This window comes from Natator depressus, chromosome 10 (genome assembly GCF_965152275.1).
Source record: "Natator depressus isolate rNatDep1 chromosome 10, rNatDep2.hap1, whole genome shotgun sequence".
Classification (NCBI taxonomy): Eukaryota; Metazoa; Chordata; order Testudines; family Cheloniidae; genus Natator; species Natator depressus.
The window spans coordinates 51,612,410-51,620,003 of record NC_134243.1 but is presented as its reverse complement, the minus strand read 5'-3'; the positions used below and the strand labels follow the sequence as shown (position 1 = coordinate 51,620,003).

At 46.7% G+C, this 7,594-nt stretch overlaps 1 protein-coding gene across 4 annotated transcripts in view; it reads left to right on the top strand.

Moving 5' to 3' along the window:
* The first annotated feature begins 1,758 nt into the window (after window positions 1-1,758).
* The window catches only part of TLN2 (talin 2), a 342,028-nt gene continuing 336,192 nt past the window's right edge, over window positions 1,759-7,594 (top strand). For 2 of the 4 annotated variants that reach the window (XM_074966154.1, XM_074966153.1), the window contains exon 1: window positions 1,759-1,906. The gene's annotated coding sequence lies outside the window, so the exon portion shown is untranslated. The remainder of the gene's footprint in view (window positions 1,907-7,594) is intronic. The other 2 variants (XM_074966156.1, XM_074966155.1) reach the window with 2 other exon arrangements.

Genomic DNA, 7,594 nt, shown 5'->3' with positions numbered 1-7,594 from the left:
ACAGTCCAATTGCATGTTGGCCTAGTGGCTTAATCCTCACGTGACTGCTCAAAATTAGTGTTGACTGGGAGAATCGCTGAAGGATGATGCAACTGAGAAACACTTTCTCCTGTTTACAAACAATGCTGCAGAACGGTTGATCATTTAGGCCCCTACAATTTTTGTACTGGCAAAATGATTTTGATTCTGGCTATAATTTGTTTACTAGAAGAGTTATAGTGATATAAACTGTACAGAGAATGCAAGGGGTTCAAGCCAGTGTAAGGGGTTCAAACCAGTGTAGCTTATTCTCCTCCCTGTATGGGTATCACTATACTGATATAAAGTACCTTTATATTGGTACATCTCTGCTGCACGAACGGGCCTATACCTGTAGAGTTAATGCAGAACAAACCCTTAGTTTTGCTTGTTACAAGAAGTTTCCAGATAGTACTACGTGTAAAAGCTTAATATGACCAAATATAAATGGCTGTTTTGCCTTGAATGAGTTGATATTTTTGGTCACGTTGAAATAATCCAGTGCACAGAATTTTGTTTGGCCCATAAGCTCCTGTCTAAGATGGTGATGAATAAACAGGAGGCGTGACCTACCTCCAGTGTAGGTACGGGGTACCTAAGTTGGCATTTTTTAGATTTTTGATGAACGAAATGTAAATTGTACCAATGTAGGGTGCAGGTCAACGAGGCTCTGTATGGGAGAGGATCTGCCCTTGGGGTCTCTTTGCAAAATTCAAGTTTAGGTTCACTTGCTCTTTAGCCCTTTGGGTTGGTTTCAGAATAAAATATAGTTACCTCAGTGCCAGGGCAGGGAAGGAAGCTTAAAGGGACCTATTAATTTAATTCAGCTCTGTAGAAACATTGCCTCAATTTTTGAGAATTCCTGCAACCTCTATCTTGGGTCTCCTACTTGCCTGTTGCTCTCGTATCTAAGTATGTAACACAATCTCTCAACCATTTAACCCCACTTTGTAAGAGTTTGCAGTGTTAGAAAAGTAATTTAACTTAGACTAAAAGTCTGGTACTCACTACCTGGGTTTACATACAGTATTGTGGTATAGATACAAGTAAAGGTGAGGGCAAGTGTCTAGCCAACATGGAGAACACTGCATTTTCTCTAACAGTAAATGAATTGCTCCACAAATCGATTTCCCTACTTAAAGAATACTTTATTTTCCCCTGCTTTCCACATCCCTGAAACGAAGCCATGCCCTGGCCTACTTCCCTCCTGAAAACTATCCCAGGGCCACTGGCAGCTGTGACTGAAGAGGAGCACATCTTCAATGGGGGCAGAGCTCCTTGCTGTAGTACCAGCTGCCCTGCCCAGAGGAGGGACAGAGGGCAGCCTGTTCTTGGGGGGAGAGAGGTTCATACTGCAGCTGGGAGCAGGGACCTCCCCCATCCCACCAGGATCAATCGATTTTTTTCATCTGGGTCCCCTTTCCTCACCTCTCAGCTGGGTGGAGTGGGATGGGGAGGGGAGGGGGTCGCTGCAGCAGCTGATAAGAGAGGGCGATAGGGGACCTTGTTGCCTAAATCCACTGAACGGGAGGGGTGGGGGGGTTGATGTCTCTGTGGCAGCTGCCTTTGGAGGAGAAGATGCTGCTGCGCTCGCGAGGTGCCAGGGTGGGGGTGCGGGTGTGTGTGTGTGCGGGGGGTCCCTGCCCCAGCTAGGGGGAGGAGGAGGCGGCAGCATGGTCGGGAGGAGGAAGGCAGACCAGTCCCAGAGTGATGACGCGTTTCCTGCTCTCCCTGGGTAGGGGGCTCCGAGGCTGGAGTGAGCAGCAGCTCCAAGAGGCTGAGGAGGAGCAGAGCGCAGGAGCAGGCGGCACTGGCAGGCAAGGAAGCGGGGAAGGAAGCGAACTGCAGGGGTTAGGCGCTTTGCAATGCAACAGTAACGCCTGTCCCGGTAGGAGCCTCTGAGGAACCTTTCCCCTCTCCTGCTATTGCACGTTGCATGGAATTTCTCGTGTTTCTTTTTTTAACCAAGGAGATAATCCTTGTACGCACGGGCTGAGTAGTGGGAATGCAGAAAGCCAGTGCGAAGCCTGGCGGTGCAAAGGGAGCGCTGGATCTGCAGGGGAATGAACCTCCACCTGTCTTTTGCGTGTAGCTATTGCATTGCACTCAGCCTCGCAAGGAGACGGGTGAATTTTCTTGAACCTGGTAGAGGAATCTTGTCTGGAAGCTCAAGGCTGGCTCGGCTCAGCTTTCGCCCCTGATCCCTTTTCCGGTGATTGGGCTTTTGCAAAAGACAGACCAGATGCATGGAGTGACCCTTCCAGATCCCAGCTGCTGGAACTGGAGCGTGTTAACGCTTGTTGATAGCTAGCTTCATTCCAGCACAATCTAATCCACACCGAAACGCTGCTCTGCTCACTGGAGCCTAGCTGCAGAATGGAGGAGACCCAGGGAGCTGTAATAAAAGCAGTTGTATACCTGGAGTAAGGCTCTTTCCCTGCCCCGCTTACATTTCCCCACCACACCCCCCTACACCGGAGCAGGCTGCTGTACGCGAAAGCAGTGCAGACCAGCACGAGAGGAGACTGGGGAAAAGATGCAAGAGGGGCTGCTGTGCTTATTTACCTCCTGCATCAGCCGGAGCGAGCTTGGTGTGGAGCAATCCTTTGCGTCTTGTAATTTAAATCGGGGGCCCCGGGTCTGGTTGGGGGGCTGGGAGCCGGTGGAACAGGCTGAGGGGAGGCATCGGGGAGGGAGCCATATTTTTGTGACTCTGAGATTTGATTAGACGAGCCCACGGTGCATGCATTGAACAGCAGTAAAGGGGGTGGTGGGCGGGCCGGGGGGGAGAGGCGACCACTATTCCTCGCCTCCGGTACGTGTGTCCAGAAGAGCCAACTTCGGATGTATGGAGGAGGTGGGGGGACTGGGAGGCGGGCGGTGGCTGATGCAGGATTTGCCTGGCTTGGCTGATGTGCAGAGAGGGTGAGAGATTGCACTGAAGATAAGAGCTGTTCATGCCCGTTACAAGGCAGCGAGCGCCGACCTCTCAAGGACGATCATTTCTCTCTCCCTCCTTTTATTGCTGAGATGGGCTGGGGTTCGGCAGCGGGGCTAGTTTGCAGGTTGTGGGATAGACGCAGGCTCGGCCCGCAGGGCGAGGGCTCTCCCAACTCTCTTCCTCTGGCAGGAAGGCAGGGCAGCTTCAAGGGGAAGGGGGCGTGGGAGGCTGGCGGAGCCTGGGGGATGGGCTGGCAGCGTGTGAAAAGACGAGCGGCTTTTTCCATCGGGCCCGTGGAAAGGCTGCTGGTAGTTCCGGGGACTGTTCTGCCCCAGGGGGCGAGCATCTGTCTGCAAAAGGTGTGAAGAACTAGGTCTCCCAGCGTGGGTCGAGTGCATCGATTGTACTTGTGTTGCTGCTGAGGTGGGATTATTTACACCTTCCGTGGGGCTAGGGTTTCCCGTGCTTTTCTTTCCTTTGAAATGATCCTAAAAGGTGCATCTGTTTGCTTGCTGCATATTCATGCCGTTATGTTGTGGTTGCAAGATGCCAGTAGTACAGCGTAGGGTAGTTTCGTAGCAGCAAATTGACCTCTGCAAGCAGTTGGCGTAAAAGGATATTTGCAATTTGAACAATAAACACTGGTGATTGTTTGTATTATCTTATGGAAAACCTCATTTTCCGGTTTTTTTTTTGCTCTTCGTTAACTCTAGACGAGTCACATTCATTTGTTTATTGCCTCTTTCACTTAGGGTATGTCTACACTACGAAATTAGGTTGAATTTATAGAAGTCGTTTTTTTAGAAATCGGTTTTATATATTCGAGTGTGTGTCCCCCCACAGAAAATGCTCTAAGTGCATTGAGTGCATTAACTCGGCGGAGTGCTTCCGCAGTACCGAGGCAAGCGTCGACTTCCGGAGCGTTGCACTGTGGGTAGCTATCCCACAGTTCCCGCAGTCTCCGCTGCCCTTTGGAATTCTGGGTTGAGATCCCAATGCCTGATGGGGCTAAAACATTGTCGCGGGTGGTTCTGGGTACATGTCATCAGGCCCCCGTTCCCTCCGTGAAAGAAAGGGCAATCGTTTTGCACCTTTTTTCCTGAGTTACCCGTGCAGACACCATACCACGGCAAGCATGGAGCCCGCTCAGGTAACCGTCACCGTATGTCTCCTGGGTGCTGGCAGACGTGGTACTGCATTGCTACACAGCAGCAGCAACCCATTGCCTTGTGGCAGCAGACGGTACAGTAGGACTGGTAGCCGTCATCGTTATGTCCGAGGTGCTCCTGGTTGCCTCCGTGAGGTCGATCAGGAGCGCCTGGGCAGACATGGGCTCAGGGACTAAATTTGGAGTGACTTGATCAGGTCATTCTCTTTAGTCCTGCAGTCAGTCCTATTGAACCATCTTATGGTGAGCAGGCAAGCGATACGGATTGCTAGCAGTCCTATTGTACCATCTTCTGCCGGGCAGCCAAGAGATGTGGATGGTATGCAGTCCTTCTGCACGGTCTGCTGCCAGCCAAAGATATAAAAGATAGATGGAGTGGATCAAAACAAGAAATAGACCAGATTTGTTTTGTACTCATTTGCAACCCCCCCACCCCCGTCTAGGGGACTCATTCCTCTAGGTCACACTGCAGTCACTCACAGAGAAGGTGCAGCGAGGTAAATCTAGCCATGTATCAATCAGAGGCCAGACCAACCTGCTTGTTCCAATAAGAACAATAACTTAGGTGCACCATTTCTTATTGGAACCCTCCGTGAAGTCCTGCCTGAAATACTCCTTGATGTAAAGGCACCCCCTTTGTTGATTTTAACTCCCTTTAAGCCAACCTTGTAAGCCATGTCGTCAGTCGCCCCTCCCTGCGTCAGAGCAACGGCAGACAATCGTGCATCTGAGTTGAGAGTGCTGTCCAGAGCAGTCACAATGGAGCACTCTGGGATAGCTCCCGGAGGCCAATACCGTCGAATTGTGTCCACAGTACCCCAAATTCGACCCGGCAAGGCCGATTTAAGCGCTAATCCACTTGTCAGGGGTGGAGTAAGGAAATCGATTTTAAGAGCCCTTTAAGTCGAAATAAAGGGCTTCATCGTGTGGACGGGTGCAGGTTTACATCGATTTAACGCTGCTAAATTCGACCTAAAGTCCTAGTGTAGACCAGGGCAAAGTCTTTCCCATTAAACCAATTCTGCAATGCATGTCTTTAAATAACAAGATAACCGTTCACTGATTTAAAAAAAATCCAATAAATTAAACAATTGCTCACTTCCTTTCCAAGTCTTATAAAAATGTACTTTGTCAAACTTACTTTGGGAGCCAAGTTTCATCCATGTTCCTTTCATGCCAGAGACTGTGCTCTAAGTTTGAACGTATGCTTCTAACAAACATTAGTACATGCTGTGTAAGAGGTTCCGCATGAGCAGGGAAAGAAAACCTTAGTGTGCATAGTGGGACTCTTCCAAAAACTTTCTCATACTGGGAAAAAAAAATCTCAGCTTGTTTGCAGGTACCATGTGAAATGCCACATCTCCTGTATGCTAATTTATTCTCATTTGTAGGGAAGTGTATTGTATGCCAATACTGATGAAAACTGCCAGTATTAATCATAATATCGTATCTAAATCTAGTACATGGAAAATTTCCACATATTGATTCTGTCTGATATAACAAATAACTGCTCTGTAGACTCATTTATGCTAACTAACTTTTAACTCCAGCAAATGAAAGTTAAGTATAGACAAGTTGGTTTGTTTAAAAAACAAATTAGATCAACTGTATGAAAATAGCTGGATAAATATTATTACTCCTGTGTTCTACATCCTACATGAATTCAGTGCTGTGATATTTTTGACTTTTTACACACTAGTTGCTGCAAAGCTACAGGATTAAGTTGGGTTCTCTTGTTGCCTCTGCATCAGCAGCAGAACTGTGGAATTTAAATCAGATTATAATATATTTGGATCCTGGATCCAAATTGAATGCTGTTTGACTTCTACTCCCTGGGCTGAGTTTGCAGGGTTGGCAGAGACAAACTAGCTCAGTTTACAAGTTTTATATCTCAAACTTTACAACAAATATGGAACCTCACAATAGCACTTCTAGTGACTTTACAGTATTAACTGTAGTGGTTAAGTTTGCATATTGCTGAATAGCAGACCTGCATACTGTTAAAATAACATCATCTGTTACATGATATCATTTAACGGAATGTGGTAAACTCTAACTTGAATCTATTTGAAATGTTTCCATAAAACCGTAATAGTGACTAAAGATTTTTTGCAGTGGTGGTTAAACTAGAGGGGATCATAAGATAATAGAGGTGGGGGTGGAAATGAATTTACCTTCTGGAGTGATCACTGTAAGCTGCCAAGGATTAAGTAGTTAAACTCTGAGCTCATTTGTTATGCAGTTTGATTTCTTTTATCAGTTGCCAGCTAATCAAACTGCTGACTTCTACTTAAATTAGAAAAATCACCTGCAGTTAAAATACAGCTGTGATAGCACATCGCTGCGTTATATTCTATACAAGTCTCAAGGTTTTTATGGCTTGAACGATCTCCAGCTATTGTTGAAATCGTATGATGTAGCTTGAACAGGATAAGCTTTATGTGACTTAAAAACTCTGCTTGTGAAAGCTCTTTCCTCCCCTGTTAGGTACCAAGTCTGGAGGGGTCCTGACACATTGAAGCAAGGGTGGTCATGGCTTTCAGAACTGGATTTATATAATGTATTTTTTTTTTTTTTTACTGTACAAATGTGAGGGCTGGGCATGGGCAGGCTCCAAAGCTGCCGGTGGTGAATTAGTCATTAGAGCTAGACAGCAGTGTAGGCATCCAGCTCCATTCATTTCCATGGCATTCTGCTACTAGTGCATTATTCCAACCTGTATTGTCAGCATTATATAACTTAATGCAATATCCAAAGTAATGCCTACATATTAGTGATAGGCCACCCTCAGACATTTCAATTAAACATCCAGGTTTTTTGGCACCTTGAGTTTGTAAAACTGGCCTAGGTATCTGGCTAGAAAAGGCTTTGGCTTTCAGATGCTGCTGCTCCACCTAGTCATAACTAGGAAAGGTAGAGACAAGAAAGTGTGTGTAAACACTATACCCAACTTGAGAACATCAAAGGCTTGCTTCAGGTTCACTGTCAGAGGTTTGGTTTGCATATTTACTAGTAAGTCCTTCCTTACTATTTGCAGACAATTGGATGCTGATAACATAGAAAATAGCAAACAGAATGGATGAGTGGTTATGAAGGTCGTGGGAGTTGCCTGTAATACTTTGTGCATATTACATCTTCAGACTGTTTGATTTTTGTGGTGGCATTTGCTGTAGAATTACAAAGGGTTAAATCAAGTGGGTGTTACCTGCACATAGCAGGAAAGGGAACAATAGCATCAGATAGCCCCATTGACCCATAATTAAAGGACAATGCAGGTGTCACTGGGCCGTTGAAGATTTACTTCTGACTGTGCTGATTTCAACAGTCTGGCTTGTAAACATGGGAGTAAGAATCCATGTGAAGAAAAGAACCAAGAATTTAGGAGTGTATAAAAAGTCCCTGGAGATGAGGGGGAAGAGGGAGGCAGACAGTATGGGGAAGTCCGCAGAAGTGGGGGTGTCTGGGGT